General features: G+C 40.3%; 1 protein-coding gene and 1 non-coding gene across 3 annotated transcripts in view; one reads left to right on the top strand and one right to left on the bottom strand.

The window, feature by feature from the left end:
- LOC104668646 (supervillin) overlaps window positions 1-20688 on the bottom strand; it is a 286257-nt gene that overhangs the window by 251902 nt on the left and 13667 nt on the right. The window lies entirely within an intron of this gene.
- Window positions 8163-8267, top strand: LOC115900653. Its single transcript, XR_004060306.1, has one exon. It is a non-coding gene; the product is annotated as a U6 spliceosomal RNA (small nuclear RNA).

Raw genomic sequence — 20688 nt, 5'->3', positions numbered from 1 at the left:
ATCTAGGTGTTTGTTTTTAATACAGAAAAAAGAGAGAGCTTAGTTTTGGTAAAAACAAAAACAAAATTCCAACCTTGAAACAGATTCAGGATTATTCCTCCATTTTCATAGTTTTTCACGCTATTTTTAAAGTTTCTCTGGGTTCATTATTTAACGTTCCCTCTTAACACTGGATTTGAGGGTAACCTGGATCACCGTGGGGGTCAAATGCCAGATGCTGAGCACTTCTGCGCTTCCCCTTCCCCGGACCAGCCCCGCCCTGCTCCAGAGATGTCTGGCCTTTCTCCTTCTCCACCACCTGGTGCCAGAAACCCTGCTCTTGACATTCACATCTTCCACCCCAAATGCATCACTCTTTTCCACTCATGTTCTGTTCATTCATGGCAAGTGAAGCAGAGAAGGGGAGGGGAATAGAACACAGGCCCTCTGTCAGCTGGTTCTCCAAGTGCACGCCAGCAGCCCCTGTGGCTGGGGCTCCAACAAACAGCCTGGCCTGGGGCCAGCAGACTCGTGGAATCAGCAGGCAGACATCAGAAGGATTCAGACACCAGTGTGCAGGGGGATTCCCAGGATTGCCTGCAGGTAGCCGTGCCCTGCAATGTGGGGTGTTTCTCATCCCACATGGGATTCCTCAGTGGCCCTGACAAACAGTCGGGGAAAGTTAATAGCAAAAGCCAAGTCTCTCCTCCGAAGTCACTGTCAGGTGGGCTCTTGTTTTTTGTGATCAGTTGCCCAGGCTAGAGTGCACTGGCATGATCACAGCTCACTGCAGCCTCAAACTCCTGGGCTCAAGCGATCCTCCCACTCCAGCCTCCTGAGTAGCTAGGACCACAGCCACATGACACCACCCCCAGCTAATTTTTTTTATTTTTTGTAGAGATGGGGTCTCCCCCTATGTTGGCCAAGCTGGTCTCGAATTCCTGGTATCAAATAATTCCCCCGCCTCGGCCTCTCAAAGTGCTAGGATTACAGGCGTGAGCCACTGTGCCCAGCCTCAGGTAGGTTCTTGAACTGTTCATTAATATCCTAGTTCACTGGTACTTCCTGCTCCATTGAGCTGGGCGCCTCAGCCTACCATGCTCAAAACCCCAACCACTGCTCCCCCTCAGCCAAGTCTGTGCCTTCTCATAAGTTTTCCAAGCTTGTAGAGCTCACGCCACTCCCTAAACTTGCAGTGTCGTGTGTATGTGTGTGTGTGTGTGTGTTTCACCAAGGAACTGAGCATGCACCAAACTGTGCCACAAAATATGTTGCCTTACAAATAATTTTGAAACATTTATACCATGTCTCTCTCACTAGCAGAAATGACTTTCTCATGCTTTCTCTCTCTCTCTCCTTTTTTTTCTGTAGAGATAGGCTCTCACTGTGTTGCCCAGGCTGGTCTGGAACTCCCGGCCTCAAGTGGTCCTCCCACTTCAGCCTCCCAAAGTGCTGGTCTCTTCTTTTTTAATCCTCCAAAGCATCTAACATAGGTTCTCATGTAGAGTAGGTCTCAATAATTTCTTCACCAAATTCCACTTAAAATTTAATTTCTCAGTGTATTGATCATTATCCCCCCACCCCCGGCAATTGTTCTCATCATTCACAACCAAGATAATCATTTATTGGTGAAACTGAATTCTACACTTGACCCCTCACTGGCCATTCAGGTACCTGTTCAATGTCACTGCCCCCTCCATCCTAGAGGATAACCCAGAGTGACTCAAATCCTAATCACCCAAACCAAAAGACATGATCAGATACCTCTCAGGAGTCCTGGGGATTTTCAGGGGATTGGGGAAGGAAATGGGGAATTCCTTTAACTCTTACTACATTTAAAGAAGCAATTTAAAAAATTACTTCTCGCTTAGGTAACAACAGATTGAGATGTATGCAATGGATCTGTTTAAACCATGTACATTTGGTGCTGATTTCTAAAGTGGGGTGTTAATGCCTTTGAAATGTAAAGAGACCAGGAATGAGAGCCTCACAATTTTTTAAAATATAGTAATATAAACCTTGAAGTAGCATTGTAAGTTCTTTATCCCTGGATATTGGAAATTAAAAGAAAAATGTACGGGGTCATTTTCTCCTCCAATTTGCAACTTTCCCAAAGAGATTTTTGGTATGGCCAAAGCTAGTATAAATATTAACTTTATTCACAGAAAAAAGGAAAAAAGGTATGTATGGTTGGCTGAATAATGGACCCCCAAAAGATATCCACATTCCACTTCCTGGAACCTGTGACTATTACCTGACATGGCAAAGATTTTGTAGATGTGATAAATTTAAGTATCTTGAGACGAGGAAATGATCCTAGATTTTCTGGAGGTACCCCAATGTAACCATCAGGGTTCATACAGAAAGGAGGCGGAGGGAGAATAGAGACTGTTCTTCCTACTTTTCTGTAGCTATCCTATCACATTTTCAAAATTTAAAAAGTTGCAAGAAAAATTCCAAGGAAGAAAAATTTAAATGTCTCCAAATCTTTTATTATTTTTTTTTTATTTTTATTTTTTACTTTAAGTTCGGGATACAAGTGCAGAAGGTGCAGGTTTGTTACATAGGTAAACGTGTGCCATGGTGGTTTGCTGCATCCATCAACCCATCACCTAGGTTTTAAGCCCTGCATGCATTAGCTATTTGTCCTAATGCTCTCCCTCCCCTTGCCCTACAACCCCCCAACAGGCCCCAGTGTGTGATGTTCCCCTCCCTATGTCCATGTGTTCTCATTGTTCAACTCCCACTTACGAGTGAGAACATGTGGTGTCTGGTTTTCTGTTCCTGTGTAAGTTTGCTGAGGACAATGGCTTCTGGCTTCATCCATGTCCCTGCAAAGGACATGATCTCATTCCTTTTTTTGGCTGCATAGTATTCCATGGTGTATATGTACTACATTTTCATTATCCAGTCTATCATTGGTGGGCATTTAGGCTGATTTCATGACTTTGCTATTGTAAATAGTGCTGCAATGAAAAAATATGTGCATGTTTCTTTATAATAGAACGATTGATTTATATTCCTTTGGGTATACACTGAGCTACTTTTAATAAACGACTTGGCTGGGCATGGCGGCTCATGCCTATCATTTATGGTCATTTAGGTGGTTCCATGTCTTTGCTATTGTAAATAGTGCTGCAATAAACATATGTGTGCATGTGTCTTTATAGTAGAATGATTTATATTCCTTGGGGCATATATTCAGTAATGGGATTGCTGGGTTAAATGGTATTTCTGGTTCTAGATCCTTGAGGAATCGCCACACTGTCTTCCACAATGGTTGAAGTAATTTACATTCCCACCAACAGTGTAAAAGCGTTCCTATTTCTCCACATCCTCTCCAGCATCTGTTGTTTCTTGACTTTTTCATAATCACCATTCTGACTGGTGTGAGATGGTATCTCATTGTGGTTTTAATTTGCATTTCTCAGATCAGTAATGTTGAGCTTTTTTTCACGTTTGTTGACTGTATGAATGTTTTCTTTTGAGAAGTGTCTGTTCATATCCTTTGCCCACATTTTGATGGGGTTGTTTTATTTCTTGTAAATTTGTGTACGTTCCTTGTCGATTTTGGACATTAGACCTCTGTCAGATGGGTAGATTGCAAAAATTCTCTCCCATTCTGTGGGTTGCCTGTTCACTCTGACAGTTTCTTTTGCTGTGCAGAAGCTCTTTCGTTTAATTAGATCCCACTTGTCAATTTTCGTTTTTGTTGCAATTGCTTTTGGTGTTTTTGTCATAAAGTTCTTTGCCTATGCCTATGTCCTGCATGGTATTGCCTAGGTTTTCTTCTGGGGTTTTTATGGTTTTGGGTTTTATATTTAAGTCTCTAATCCATATTGAATTAATTTTTGTGTAAGGTGTGACGAAGAGGTCCAGCTTCTGTTTTCTGCATGTGGCTAGGCAGTTTTCCCAATACCATTTAATAAATAGGGAATCCTTCCCCATTGCTTTTTTGTTGCTTGGTTTGTCAAAGATCAGATGGTTGTAGATGTGTGGTGTTATTTCTGAGGTCTCTGTTCTGTTCCATTGGTCTATATGTCTGCTTTGGTACCAGTACCATGCTGTTTTGGTTACTGTTACACTGTAATATATTTTGAAGTCAGGTAGGTGATGCCTCCAGCTTTATTCTTTTTGCTTAGGATTGTCTTGCCTATACAGGCTCTTTTTGGTTCCATGTGAAATTTAAAGTAGTTTTCTTCTAATTCTGTGAAGAATGTCAGTGGTAGTTTGATGGGAATAACATTAAATCTATAAATTACTTTGGGCAGTATGGCCATTTTCACGATATTGATTCTTCTTATCCATGAGCATGGAATGTTTTTCCATTTGTTTGTGTCCTCTCTTATTTCCTTGAGCAGTGGTTTGTAGTTCTCCTTGAAGAGGTCCTTCACATCCCTTGTTAGCTGTATTCCTAGGTATTTTATTGTCTTTGTAGCAATTGTGAATGGGATTTGGCTCTCTGCTTGTCTATTGTTGGTTTATAGGAATGCTTGTGTTTTTTGCATATTGATTTTGTATCCTGAGTAAATGTCTGCAAATCTTATGCCATTAATTTGCCCTTAAACCTAATTTCTATTAATTCCTACATCTGCTTGCTTGAAGATATCTGTGGAAGCAGTGGTAATGGTGATAGCAGTAGTAGTGGTAATTAATAAGACCAAAGAAATTATATTTTACAGACTAGAAGTACTTTTAACATAATGATTAAATGGATTATAATCAGTATAATGTGGTATATTTACAAATAATCATAGCTAAATCTATCTTTAAAGCAGTGAGTACATGCCAGGCACTGTACTAAGGACTTTTCATGTATTAGTTCATTTATACTCTAATGATTTATAACCTAGGTCACTATTATTATCCCCATTTCATACATGAGAAATGAAGGCTTAGAACAGTCACATGGCTAGTAGATACCAGGGCTGTGATTTAAACTCAGGTAGGCTGGCCCGCTAAAATGATGGTAAAAATAACTTTTTAAAAAATGTACAAACTTACATCAGCAATGAGAAAAGAATCAGTCATCAGAAAACAAAAGATTTTGGCCTCGTGCAGTAGCTCACGCCTGTAATCCCAACACTTTCGGAGGCTGAGGAGGGCGGATCACCTGAGGTCAGGAGTTCAAGAGCAACCTGGCCAACATGGTGAAACCCTATCTTTACTAAAAATACAAATTAGCCAGGTGTGGTGGTGGGGGCCTGTAATCCCAGCTACTCGGTGGGGTGGCTAAGGCAGGAGAATGGCGTGAACCCAGGAGGCGGAGCTTGCAGTGAGCTGAGATGGCACCGCTGCACTCCAGCCTGGGTGAGAGAGCAAGACTCTGTCTCAAAAAAAAAAAAAAAAAAAACATGAAAAAAAAAGCCAGAGAGGGAACTGAAGAAGCCTAATGTTTGACTAATCAGAGTTCTAAAAACCACAAAATGTGGGGTGGGGGAAAGAGGAAGAAATTATCAAAAAATAATGCAGTTTGAGTATCCCTTATCCAAAATGCTTGAGATCAGAAGTGTTTCGGATTTCAGACATTTTTGGATTCTGGAATATTTACATCGTACTTACCAGCCTAGCATCTCTAATCCAAAAATCTGACAGCCTATGTGCTCCAATGAACATAACCTTTGAGTGTCATGTCATGTTGGCACTAGAAAAGTTTCGGATTTCAGAGCATTTCAAATGTTTGAATTAGGGATGCTTAACCTGTACAAGCAAACTCCCCAGAGCTAAGGAGACAAATAAGTTTTTAGACTTCAAGATGTTTGCTGTTTATCCGCATGTTACCTCTCAGCTGCAAAGACACCCTTCTTTGCCTTCTTTTGAATTATGGGAGCTGGGTGTGGTCAATGTCTCCCCTTTGCCAGCGGACATCAGCTTTGCTGGTTGAGGGTGCTGGAGGAGTCATGCAGGAGGAAGGGGCTTTTCTCCTATGGGGTATGCTCTCACCAGCTTGTGACTGCAGCAGCTAGCAGCCTGTGGAATACCCAGGGGTGTCACCCCAGTGAGTTTCGGCAGCACCCTGCAGGTGGTTCCTGGTAAGTCTGGCAGATACTCCAGTAGTGAGTACTCCCAGCACCCAGCAGGCTCCCAGCAAAGCTTGCAGGCACCCAGTGGGTGGGTGGTTTCCTAGCAGTGTTTTAAACACCTGAGCAAGCGGTATTCCACATGGGCTAGCATGCAGCATCTCCCCAAACTGTGCTGCCTCAATGGGCCATGAAGCCATGCCCTGAGATTTGAATTTCAGATTTGGGGGTGCACAAGATGCAGACGCTTCTGAACTCGATCTTGTCTCAGCCCTAGAGGGAGGGGCTGCTCAATGTATGTGTCACTCTTATATTCTTTGTAACTTTTTTTTTTTTTTTTTTGAGGTAGAGTCTCACTCTGTTACCTAGGCTGGAGTGTGATCATGGCCTCAAACTCCTGAGCTCAAGCAATCCTTCCACCTCAGCTTCCCGAGTATGTGGGACTACAGGTGCGTGCCACCATGCCCAGCTAATTTTTTAATTTTTTGTAGAGACAGGGTTTCACCATATTGCCCAGGCTGGTCTCAAATACCTGGGCTCAAGCAATCTGCCCGCCTTGGCCTCCTCCCAAAGTGTTGGGATTATAGGCGTGAGCCACCGCACCCAGCCAACCATTCCTGTATTCTTTACAGTTCTCTTTTCCTCTGAGTAGTTAATCCCCTGCTACAAATTAATGATTGTTTAGTGTCCCTGTTCAAATTTCTGTGTGATTTTTGTGTGACGAGAACCTGACTGATACACCCACTGACTACCAAAGTCAATAAATGAGCAAAGACTCACATTCAGACATTCACTGTCAAATTACTATATAATTGTATTAATAAATATTGCAGAATATTGAGGAATAAAGAGAAAGAAAGAAACTCTAGTAGCTTTCAAAAAGGAAAAAAGAGTCAGTTAATAACAAACAGACCAGCATGTGCCTTTTCAAATCCACAACAATATGGCAAGATTTTTGAAGGTTAAAGAAAAATGTATTTCAAGCCTATAAACTCATATCAATCAAAGATGTTTTCAAACACGTAAGACTCTGAATGCGAGCCTCAATCGGAATAAGTCACTTGAGACTATTAAATATATTTCAAAAAAAATGAATGTAAAACACAGGCAAAGAGATATGTGGCATCCAACACATGGTGGAACAAAGCCTAGAATTTAAGGAAAGTCAACAACTGCAAGTCTAGGAAGCCATTAGGACATCAGTGAGTGGAATCCACAAAGAATGTGTTCAAAAAGAATGCATTTATTCAAGCAATAGACAAATGGGTTAGAAACTAGAGGATTTTAGGGAAATAGTCAAGGAGGCACAATTCTTCCCTCAACAAGGCACACACACCAAAAAAACAAACCAGTAAAAAACTCAAGGGGGCCAGACATGGTGGCTCACGCCTGTAATCCCAGCACTTCGGGAGGCCGAGGGGGGCGGATCACCTGAGGTCAAGAGCTCAAGACCATCCTGGCCAACATGGTGAAACCCTGTCTCTACTAAAAATACAAAAATTAGCTGGGCGTGGTGACACACGCCTGTGGTTCCAGTTACTGGGGAGACTGAGGCAGGAGAACCACTTGAACCTGGAAGGTGGAGACTGTAGTGTGGTGAGATTGTGCCACTGCACTCCAGCCTGGGTGACAGAGCAAGATTACATCTCAATAAATAAATAAATTAATTAATTAATTAATAATCTCAAGGGAAAACAAATGCCACCAACAAAATGCAGGAGAGACATGGTTCAAATGCACCATGATTGGACAGGCGCCACGACTCACGCCTGTAATCCCAGCACTTTGGGAGGCCGAGGCGGGCGGATCACCTGAGGTCAGGCGTTCCAGACCAGCCTGGCCAACATGGTGAAAGTCCGTTTCTACTAAAAATACAAAAATTAGCCAGGTGTGGTGGTACACCCTGTAATCCCAACTACTCAGGAGGCTGAGACACAAAAATCACTTGAACTCGGGAGGTGAAGGTTGCAGTGAACTGAGATCACGCCATTACACTCCAGCCTGGGTGACACAAAGTAAGACTCCGTCTCAAAAAAAAAAAAAAAGTGCCATGATTTAGAGCAACTGGTAAAAATTAGCAGAATGAACTCAATTGGAAAAGATATTAAAGCAGCTGGGCACAGTGGTACATGCCTGTAATCCCAGCACTTGGGGAGGTCAAGGTGGGTGGATTACAGCAAATATGCTAAAATCGGAACGCTACAGAGAAGATTAGCATGGCCCCTGCGCGAGGATGACATGCAAATTCATGAAGTATTCCAATTTTTTAATATATTTTAATAAAAATACAAAAGTTTAAAAAAATTTAAAGAAAAAGATATTAAGAACTATCTACTTTGAGTGATGCGGCAGTTGTGATATTAGAATTACAGAGAGGGAAGTATAATCACAGCAAGCACTACTTGGCTCTGCTACTGGCAGTATTTACATTAACATTGCTCATTGGCTTGTGCTGTGGTTTGGATATTCGACCCTTTGCAACCTCGTTGAAATCTGATCCTCTATGTTGGAGGTGGTGCCTAACAGGAGGTGTTTGGGTCGTGGGCGTGGATTTCTCATGAATAGATTAACGCTCTCTTTGGGGGGTGGGGAGACAGGGAGTGAATTTTTACTCTATTAGTTCCCAGGAGAGCTGGTTGTTAGAAAGAGCCTGGGACCTTCTTCCTCTCTCTCTTGCCTTCTCTCTCGCCATCTGATCTCTGCACACACCAACTCCTCTCTGCCTTTCAGTATGTGTGGAAGCAGCCTGAGGCTTTCCCCAGATGCCCAATCTTCCAGCAGCAGAATCGTGAGCCAAATAAACCTCTTTTCTTTATAAATTCCCCAACCTCAGGTATTCCTTTACAGCAACACTAAAGGGACTAAGACAGTTTGCAACCTTTAGACTCGCTCAATGGGCAATGCAAGGAAAATATTTCCAGATAGAGAAGGCAAATGTTATCAGACTCAACACTGTAAAAATAAAGACATAGCCGAGAAAAGCTGAAAGATGGACAAGAGGAAAAGAGAGGAATGCGGAAGGCTAGTGGTACTAGTCCCTTCATCTTATAAAATTTGGCACCTAAGATAAAAGGTAGGAAACAGATGCAACAGATACAGAGGTTTATGAACATTAAAACTGCAATGGTAGGGCTGGGTGCAGTGGCTCACACTTGTAATCCCAGCACTTTGGGAGGCTGAGGAAGGTGGATCACTTGAGGTCAGGAGTTCAAGACCAGCCTGGCCAACATGGTGAAACACCGTCTCTACTAAAAATACAAAAAAATTAGCTGGGTATGGTGGCAGGCGCCTGTAATCCCAGCTACTCAGGAGGCTGAGGTAGAAGAATTGCTTGAACTTGGGAGGCAGAAGTTGCAGTGAGCCAAGGGCACCACTGCACTCCGGCCTGAGAGACAGAGCAAGAGTTCATCTCAAAAAAGAAAAAAACAAACTGCAGTGGTAATCAAGAGAGGAATTCATGTACTGATAAAACTAAGAGGTTGTGCATCCCTGTGTGTGTGTGTGTGTGTGTGTGTGTATGCGAACGTGGTCTATCAAACAGAGGCAACCCAAAGCACATACATCAGAAATGGCTGAGTGAGGAGTTATACAACTATTAGTAATAACCACTAAAATAAGTTTAACTGGAACCATTAAAAATGTGTTGCTTCTGAAACAAAGCTATTGCTTTTCATTTACAACATTCCTCCACGATCTGATTTTTTCAGCCATGTTCATGAATCACTTTGAAAATAATCCTGTGTGTAGGAGTGAGCAGGTTGTGTTTTTTCTGTAAATAACCAGATGGTACATATATTTTAGGCAGTATGGGCCATACAGGTCTCTCTCACAACTCTGCAACTTGGCTATTCTGGGGCAAACAGACAATTCATAAATGAATGAGTGTAGCTGTGTTCCAATAAAACTTTATTTACACAACAGGTGGCAAGAGGGATTTGGCCTGCAGGCTGCTATCTGCCCACCACTGATCTACTCCAGCATTTCCCAAACTATGTAAGACAGGATACTCCAATATACTGGAAGCTTTTCCTCCAAAAGAGGGAGAGTTTCCAGTTCAAAGAGTTTAGAAAATGCTAGGTTTAACAATGTTAAGCAGATTTCTTAACTTCAAGGCTTCTTGCAGTCTCTAATGTGCTTATGAGCTTTTGGAAGCCAAATATGGAATAGAATTCAGCACACAGCATTTCTCCAATTTCCATAGATATACTGGAGAAGCAGCCAATCAGTGATATCTCAAGGGCCACTAATGTTGGGTGGGAAGGCTTGGGAAGCAGTGTCATCATCTAATTCCTACCTTGTGTAGACAGAAAAATGAGGTTTAGAGAGTGGGAAGTTACTTGGCCGAGGCTACTCAGCTAGACGGTGTCAGAAATGGGACTGGAACCCAGGCAGCTTAGGGTGGTTGCTGCCATTTCAGAGGGCCATTCATTCATTTAGATGGCCCCATAACAAACCAGCGCAAGGCTATCCTGAGTCATCTCCATCCTGAGGGATTTTCCAGAAGGCACTTTGAAATTACATAATGACACAGATGAAACAATACTTAAACTTCAAAAAAGGCGAAGACTATGGGTTCAGATTTTATTATTTTATTTAGAAACATCATGAGGTGAGGTGAATTGATTGGATATATTCACCATGAGTCTTTCCTAATTTCTAATACAAGGTGGAGCAATAGAAAAAAACAGAAAATAAGGAGGACAAAATCTTTTTCTCAACTTTTTTAGGATTCTAGACTATACCACTCAGTGTTACTAAAGCACACTTTGTATTTGATGAATCAGCAGTGATGAGTAACCACAGATTAAGCTCTATCTGAACATACAGCAATGTACAAAGCACAGAGCAAGAGTTTGGGAGACAAAAGAAAGTTTAAGAGGATCAGGGACAAAAGGAAAAGGTTTGGCCGGGCGTGGTGACTCATGCCTGTAATCCCAGCTCTTTGGGAGGCTGACGTGGGAGAATCGCTTGAGCTCAGGAGTTCAAGAGTAGCCTGGGGAACATGGTGAGAGCCCATCTCTACAAAATAATTAAAAATTAGCTGGGCATGGTGGCACACAGCTGTGGTCCCAGCTACTCAGGAGGCTGAGGCAGGAGGGTCACATGAGCCCAGGAGGTCAAGACTGCACCACTCTGCACTCCTGCCTGGGTGACAGAGAAACACCTTGTCTGAAATTAAGAAAGAAAGAAGGAAAGAAGGAAAGGAAGGAAGGAAGGAAGGAAGGAAGGAAGGAAGGAAGGAAGGAAGGAAGGAAGGAAGGAAGGAAGGAAAAAGAAAAGAAAAGAAAAGAAAAGAAAGAAAAGGAAAGGAAAGGAAAGGAAAGGAAAGGAAAGGAAAGGAAAGGAAAGGAAAGGAGGAAGGAAGGAAGGAAGGAAGGAAGGAAGGAAGGAAGGAAGGAAGGAAGGAAGGAAGGAAAGAAGGAAGGAAGGAAAAAGAAAGGAAAGGAAAAGAAGGAAGGAAGGAAAGAAGGAAGGAAGGAAGGAAAGAAAGAAAAGATGGAAGAAAAAGACTTGAGAAACCTAAGATCTAAGTAAATACCCCTAATATTTTGTGAAGGTAGTACAAATATATGAACCAAAGCAATATATCTCTAAACAAAGAAATGGTCAGAATATAAATTGAACTTTAAACAAAAAAAGAGGAGTTTAATCAGGGTCCAGGCAAGGTAAGTATACCCACTCTGAAAATAACATCTTGGTTCATAAGTTGGTTTCTAAATTCTAGAATGCCTTATATCATTATTTTGTATTCAACACACAAATCACCCATTCCGTTTTCTTCATATTTTTCAGGTGTAATTTCATAGCCTATGAAGATTAATTGAGATGGATTTTTGAAAACCTTCCTAGCCAACTTAGCTAAGGGACAGCTTTCCCCTAACACTCTCATGATTGGTGTGACAATGAAACCTGCTCCTTCCAGAACCATGAGAATGCTACCTCTGCCGACAACATTCCCGTCCAACTAAGTTCAAGCCAGACTGCTCTTGAGTCATTGGTTAGTAACCCATGGGAAGAGGAAGAGTAGTTGCAGTTGACCTATAAACTCTGCCTTGGCCTTGTCTCAAGCTAACCCCTATTACAACCCACAGACTGTCCATGGAGTCAGAAGTTGTCCCCAGACTTGTCCTAATGGCCTAGCACAGTGGGACGTTGTCCAAGAGTCATGGTCATCAAGAGACCTTCAGAGACCACTTAATTATACAAGACTTCATTTGCTAAACTCCTAAAATTCCTGAGTGCCGTGGGACAAGGCAAGGAAGATGTAGTTGCTGGGCAAGAAAAGTGAGCAACCATCTGGTTATTGATACAAGGTCCGTAGGTTCAAATGCAAGTAGCCCCTGGCCTGTGCTGTCCAATACAAGAACCAAAGAGCACACATGGCTACTTAAGTTGGCGAATGCAACCGAGGAACTGAGTGTCTCAACTTTTAATTAATTTCAAGTGATCTTATTTAAATGTAAAAACTGAAAAAATGTAAAATATGTTCCATTAAACATTAATGCATTGCTTTGGTAGAACTACATTTCACTTTAAATACTATATTACTTAAAATATTATTTGGTGCATTGTAGCAGATGAGTCTACAAATGAAAGCATCACTGATCTACTTGGTGTGAATAAAGTGTTTCCATTTAAATGTTTTTTTCTAAACACTGATGTAACACTGTAATGTGTTCATCTGAATATTTTACACAGACAGTACAAGTTACGGTGATAACTATGTAAATCATGATTGGCAATTATATTAAGATACTTGTTTTAATTAAGATATAATTACATTGTTTCTCTAGTTTATAAAATAAATATGGTCAATTTTTCTAATCTACCACTTTGAAAATTTTGTAGCAGTCCTAACGCAGAGACACTTTCCAAAATCTTAGGACTGATACAAAATCTAATGGAGATACAAAAATTAATAATATAATCAGAACAGTAAAGAAAAAAAGAGACAGGAGAGTAAGGTTAAGTAGTAAGTGACATAATCAACGGCAATTATAATTTGCTATGGCAGAGCAAAAGGAAAAAGCTGTGTGTTACATAAAAAGTCGAAGACAATAAAGCAGAAAATATTAACAGACAATTTCAGCAAAAACATAGTGAATTTGATACCATCTCCCCTCAGCGGTCAAAAACAGATCAATGAAATTCGTCAGTCAAAATCAGAGTTAAATGGCCAAAAAATTGTTTTAATAAGTTTTTACATCTCAGCTCATAACTCTGGCCAGTTATAAAACATCTTGGATTCTTGAACCAGTTTATGGAACTGCTGAAAGAAACAGAAAACCAGAAATGATTGATCATGTGTCCCTTGCCAGTGATCTCTGGTTGAATCACAAAGAATTTTTACAAACATTCACTGCACAGTTAGCTACGATGCAAGATTTTCTTTACAAAAAAAGAATGCTTGCCGAATACTCAGTAAAGGCAAAAATAGGCAGTGAGGGCTGGGCACGGTGGCTCGAGCCTGTAATCCCAGCACTTTGGGAGGCCGAGGCAGGCGGATCACGAGTTCAGGAGATCAAGACCATCCTGGCTAACACAGTGAAACCCCCATCTACTAAAAAAAAAAAAAAAAAAAAAAATATTTAGCCAGGCGTGGTGGCAAGCCCCTGTAGTCCCAGCTACTCGGGAGGCTGAGGCAGGAGAATGGCTTGCAGTGTGAGCTGAGATCACACCACTGCACTCAAGCCCGGGCGACAGAGCGAGACTCCCTCCCCCAAAAAAATAGGCAGTGTAATTTATGTTTTTTTTCACAGATATCACACTATATATGAAAGAGATAAATTTAAAGTTCCAAGGAAAGGAAAAACTTATTTGTGACCTAGCTAGACCGGCAGGAGAATTTATGTCAAAATTGACATTTTTCATAAGAGAAGTAAAAAATAATGGTTTCGTGCATTTTTGTAACTTGAACCAATATGCGGATGATTTCACTGAAATCAAAAGCATTATATAAATTGCCTTCAAAATCCGTAAGAAAATGTTGAGGAATACTTTGTTGATATTGATAAATTTAGAGTTAGTTTTTCCATTTTTGCAATACTCCTTTGAATTTAATGTTAACAATTCTTTTTTTTTTTTTTGAGACGGAGTCTCGCTCTGTCGCCCAGGCTGGAGTGCAGTGGCTGGATCTCAGCTCACTGCAAGCTCCACCTCCCAGGTTCACGCCATGCTCCTGCCTCAGCCTCCCGAATAGCTGGGACTACAGGCGCCCGCCATCTCACCCGGCTAATTTTTTGTATTTTTTAAGTGGAGACGGGGTTTCACTGTATTAGCCAGGATGGTCTCGACCTCCTGACCTTGTGATCCGCCCGCCTCGGCCTCCCAAAGTGCTGGGATTACAGGCTTGAGCCACCGCGCCCGGCCTAATGTTAACAATTCTGAACTGGCATAAGAGTTAGCGAATTTGCCTAAGTTGAACAGATGTAACTTTGAAACTGATATTTTTTGTTTCAAAAAATCATATTAATTCGTCTCAAAAAGATGAACCAGTTTTGTCAAGTTGAATGCAAATATCATGAGAATGATTTTTTGATGCTGAGTTCAGTTGCTGGAGAACCTGTATATTTGGGGTTTGGTTAACAAATATACTTTTTCGACTACAAATTTTATAAAAGCTAAATATAGACCAAGTATTTCAGATAAAAATGTAGTATCTGGTAGCTATAACATACATATCAAATTTCAAGACTTACTGTAAAATTTAAGAAAAAATGTCATATTAATATTTTTACATTGATGACATGTTGAAATAACATTTTGGGTAGACTGAGTTAAAGAAAATATATAATTAAATTAATATCACCTGTTTCTTGGCCAGGCGTGGTGACTCACGCCTGTAATCCCAGCACTTTGGGAGGCTGAGGCGGGTAGATCACGAGGTCAGGAAATGGAGACCATCCTGGCTAAAATGGTGAAACTCTGTCTCTACTAAAAATACAAAAATTAGCTGGGCGTAGTGGCACATCCTTGTAGTTCCAGCTACTCGGGAGGCTGAGGCAAGAGAATCGCTTGAACCCAGGAGGTGGAGGTTGCAGTGAGCCAAGATCGCACCACTGCACTCCAGCCTGGGCAACAGAGCAAGACTCCGTCTCAAAAAAAAAAAAAAAATTCACCTGTTTCTTTTTAATTCTTTTAATGTGATTACTAGGAAATGTAAAATTACATATGTGGTTTACATTACACATCTGTTGAATATTTAGGGACCCTGGCTACTCGAAATAGTCTTTTTCCAGAGCATTGACAGCATCTAAAAGTTTTTTAGAAATCTCAGACCCTAGCAGAAACCTACCGACAGACAGAATCTGGATTTTCAGATTTCAGGCAATACGACTACCCTAGGCTATCACCCAGCAGACTCCCAGAGCTGAGAGTGTGGGGGAGACCCAGGCCATTAGAATTTGCAGGACCAAGTACCCAATAGGAGAGAACCACACAGAGAAGTCCAGAGATTTATCTTTGAGTAGTCAGTGCATGTTTTGAGCAAACTACGTGTGCCTGAGGGGGTGGGGGAACACTAGAAAAGATTGGAGATAACAGTGTCTGGTACTGATGCAAAATAGTGTCTGTTTCCACCTGATAGAATGGAAAAACTCAGCCGGCCATCGTGGCTCATGCTTGTAATCCCAGCACTTTGGGAGGCCGAGGCAGGCAGATTACCTGAGGTCAAGAGCTCAAGACCAGCCTGGCCAACATGGTGAAACCCTGTCTCTACTAAAAATACAAAAATTAGCCAGGCGTGGTAGAAGGTGCCTGTCATCCCAGCTACTTGGGAGGCTGGCAGGAGAATTGCTTAAACCCAGGAGGTGGAGGTTGCAATGAGCTGAGATCATGCCACTGCACTCCAGCCTGGGTGAAACAGTGTGACTCTGTCTCAAAACAAACAAACAACAAGAATGGAAAAATTCGTAATTCATGAGCACTGGGTACTCAGAAAGATGTTGCTTAACCCATTTATGCCGGAGGTTGCAAATTTTTTTGTGTGAGAAATCCGACCTTGGTGATGACCTTAAGCAATAGGATATAAATAACTCCCACAAGTTTAGTGTTCCAATAATGGAACACTCAGCATAAATGGCTTAAGGAATAATTAGCCCTGTCTAATTAGCACTGCTTCAGTCCTAATAAACCTTGAAAGTAAGACAAAAGAATCAACTGTCTCCAAGTAATTTATCTACATCCCAAAACAAAGCTCAACAGTATTTCCATAACCCCAAAATATAACATCGCAATGTCTAGCATCCTGTCAAAAATTACCAGGCATGCAAAGAAGCAGGAAAATATAACCCACAATGAGAAGCAATGTCAATCAACTGAAACTGATCAAGAATTAAGAAAGATATTAGAATTAGCAGACAAGGACAAATATTCAAGATTTTAGGCAGAGGTATGAATATATAAAAACACAAATAAAATTTCTGGAAATAATATCTACAATGTATGAGATGAACAGTACACTGGATAGGATTAACGACAGGCAGACATTTCAGAAGAAAAGACTATTGAACTTGAAGACATAGCAATAGAAATGTCCAAAATGAAAAACAGGAAAGAAAGTAAAAAAAAAAAAAAAAATGAACAAAGCATGAGTAAGCTGTGCAGACAACTTTAAGCAGCCTAATACACATATAGTTGGATTCCACATGGGGGGAACAGAGGGATAGAAAGTGATATTTAAAGAAATAATGGCTGAAAAAATATGTCAAACCTAATAAAAATATAAACCCAAAGATCCAAGGAGCTCATTTAACTCCAAGCACAAAAAATATAAACAAACATATATCAAAGCACATTGCAAATTGCTTAAAACCAGGAACAAACAAAACATCTTAAAAGGCAGCTGGGTATGGTGGCATGTGCCTGTAGTCCCAGCTACTCAGGAGGCTGAGGCAGGAAGACTGAGCCCAAGAGTTTGAGGCTACAGTGGACTATGACTGCACCACTGCACTCTAGCCTGGATGACACAGTGAGACTTCACTTTTTCCAAAATAAAAATACTAAATGCAACTAGAAAAAAAGGACATATCACATAAACAAAAAAAGATAAGAATGATAGCAGATTTTATGTCAAAAACAATGCAAGTGTAAAATAGTGAAGCAAAATCTTTCATGAACTAGAAAGAAAAAATTGTCAATCTATAATTCTATACCCAGCAAAAATAGCTTCCAAAAATAAAGCTGTGGCTCCAATTGTACAATTAGTTAGCATATGTTACTTATAAAAATAAAGGCAAAATAAGGATTTATCAGACATAAAAAAAATGGAATGAATTCATCACCAGAAGTCCTATATAACAGAAATGCTAAAGTAAATTCTTTTAAGTAAAAAAAAAATCAGGTAGAAATATGAATATAACAAAGGAATAAAGAACAGTGGAAATAGTTACTACCTGGGTAAATACATAAGAGTTTTCTCCTTATTATTTAAGCTTTTAAAAGAGCAGTGACTTCTCAAACAATAATAATTTATATGGAGTTAATCACATATGTAAAAGTAAACTGTACAACAATAACACAAATGTCAAGATGTAAGTATCCTATTGCAATGTTCTTATATTATATGTGAAGTGATATAATATCACTTAAAGGTAGACTGCGATAACTTAAAGATGTATACTGTAAATTGTTTGTTTGTTTTTTGAGACGGAGTCTCACTCTGTCACCCAGGCTGGAGTGCAGTAGTGTGATCTCGTCTCACTGCAACCTCTACCTCCTGGGTTCAGGTGATTCTCATGCCTCGGCCTCTTGAGTAGCTGGGACTACAGGCATGTGCTACTACATCCCACTAATTTTTGTATTTTTAGAAGAGATGGGGTTTTTGCCATGTTGGCCAGGTTGGTCTCGAACTCCTGGCCTCAAGCAATCTACCCGCCTCAGCTTCCCAAAGTGCTAAGATTACAGGCATGAGCCACTATGCCCAGACTATACTGTAAATCTTAAAGTAACCACAAAATAACAAACAAAGACATATAGCTAGTTAGCCAACAAAGGAACAAATGGAATCATTACAAAACAAAAAAAAAGAAAAAAAACTCAATCCAAAAGAAGGCAGAGAAACCAGGGAAAAGGGAATAAAGAATAGACAAGATACATAGAGTACATATAGCAAGATGACAGATTTAAAATTAACTATATTTAATAGTTACATTAAACATCAGTAATCTAAATACACCAATTAAAAGACTAATTTTCATATTGGGGAAAAAAGATACAACTGTATACTGCCTACAAAAAAAAAAATGCACTTGAAATAAAGCAAAAAAAAAAAGGGAGAGGGTTAAAAGTAAAAGGATGGAAAAAGTTATACCATGCTAACACCAATCCAAAAAAAAAAAAAAAACAGCTGAAGTGGCTTTATTAATAACAAGTAGAATTTACAGCAAAGAATATCAGCCGGTCTAAAGAAGGTCATTTCATAACAATAAAGTAACCAGTTCTTCAAGGGGACATAAGGATCCTAAGTATTTATTCACCTTAATAACAGCGATGCATCCAAATACATGAAGCAAAAACTGACAGAACTGCACAAGGAAACAGACAAATTTACAGTCACATATTTCAATACTGCTAGGGATGCCTGCTCTATACTAATGAGCAGTCCATATCTGGGTTGACCTGTGGCAAATTTTTATTTTGGCATCTTACTGGTATCATCATAACTAGTACTCTTTTGTCTGGCTTCCAGGCTAACCAGGAGTTACAGAAGAAGGCATTTTCAGGAAAGCTAACCTTAAAAAATAAATCAGGCTGGGCGCCAGTGGCTCATGCTTATAATCTCAGCACTTTGGGAAGCCGAAGCAGGCAGATCACCTTCAGTCAGGAGTTCGGGACCAGCTTGGCCAACATAGCAGAACCCTATCTCTACTGAAAATACAAAAATTAGCCGGGTGTGGTGGTACGCATCTGTAATTCCAGCTACTCGGGAGGCTGAGGCGGGAGAATCGCTTGAATCTTGCAGGCGGAAGTTGCAGAGATTGCACTCCAGCCTGGGTGACAGAGTGAGACTCTATCTCAAACAAAAAAAAGAAAAAAAGAAAAAGAAACAGAAAAAAAAAAACTGTATCAGCAAGTACGAGTTTTTAAAATGCAAAATTTCCCAAATTTCTACTGAAAAGATTTCTCTGGGAGTAATAAAGAAGTGGGAGAGTTTGAGTAACTTATGCAAGACCATATCAAAAAGCCCTAAAAGTTAAGAAATTTTGGCTTAACATTGACCCAAACTTTCTTCCAAAAAGCTAAGTTAAGAAAACAGTGGTAATATTATACCTCAATAAAGCTGTTCAAAGAAAAAGAACGAAAGAAAGAAAACAGGAGTAATGGTCATTTTCCAGGTTCTGAGAACTAGAATTCTTTCCAATTCAGCACCAAACCGGCCTTTGGAAGATGTGCACATTCAAAAATAAAAACCTGGTGTTTTCAGGAGTTGGGTACAGACTTGCACAATAAATATTTTCAGCAAAAAGCAGGCAGATAATTGAATTCTAACCTCTAAATCCAATTTGGGGCACTAAAAGCTCCAACCCTAATTTAACAGTTTTGTTCTTAAAATGCTACCGCATGAGCATTCAAGCTGAGTTCCAGAATCCACTGTCATACACACATAGGACCTCCTTGGTAACATCACTGCCGTTTACTTATTGGCTGGGAAGCGAATGTGACCCTGGAATCAGAAGATCTGGATTTAAATCTCAACCCTGTCACTCCTAGATATGTGACTGTGACCAGTCATTTTTCCTCTCGAGGCTTGACGTTGCTCATTTGTGAAATGGGAATACTACTACCTACTTCACATGGTATTTGTGATTAAATGACATTAGATAAGTGAAAATCCTGGCAGCATGCCCTGTACATAAAAGTCCTCTATAAATATTTATACATGTAGGCGTGGTGGCTCATGCCTGTAATCCCAACAGTTTGAAAGGCTGAGGCAGAAGGATTGGTTGAGCCCAGGAATTTGAGACCAGCCTGAGCAATATAGTGAGACCTTGTCTCTTCAAAAAATTAAAAAATTAGCCAGCCACTGGCCAAAAAGTTAAAAAACAAGAAATTATAAATGTATCTTAGTTACTGGGGAGGCTAAGGTGAAAGGATTATTTGAGCCCGGGAGGCAGAGGTTGCAGTGAGCTGAGATCGTGTTATTGCACTCCAGCCTGGGTTGCAGAGTGAGATCCTGTCTCAAAAAAAATAAAAAGTAAATGTATAATTAAGCATCACTTAAATTTAAACTGTGATTATTTATTACAAGTCGCTTTCTAGTACTTGAACTGAAACTTTGGGTATTCACTGTTAAGAAGGCATTACTCTTAGCAACAACTGTTTGTCCCATCAGACTGTGAACAATGCTTCAGGGAATAATTATTATTATTATTATATAATAGAAGGAGGGAAAGGAGGAAGAAGAAAAAGAGGAACATCTTGAGAGAGGAAACTTCTCTTACTATGAAATCTATTCTTCTCATCTTTTAAATAGTTATTCTCCTGTTTACCTACACTTGGTGATGGTAACTAATTCAGTAAGCCTACATATAATCGAGGCAACTTTCCCTGTTTCCGCAACTCATTAACTCTCCCTAGTTGTCCCTAGAATCAAAACTAATGGGAAAACCATTGAGAACATATGAAAAAATGAAACAGAAGCCATTGTTGGGTAACTACAAGCAATGTGTGTGAATTTGGCAACCAAAGA

This window comes from Rhinopithecus roxellana, chromosome 11, assembly GCF_007565055.1.
Source record: "Rhinopithecus roxellana isolate Shanxi Qingling chromosome 11, ASM756505v1, whole genome shotgun sequence".
NCBI classification, from domain to species: Eukaryota; Metazoa; Chordata; class Mammalia; order Primates; family Cercopithecidae; genus Rhinopithecus; species Rhinopithecus roxellana.
Note: the sequence above shows the minus strand (reverse complement) of the source record. Positions and strands in the feature narration are given on the sequence as shown.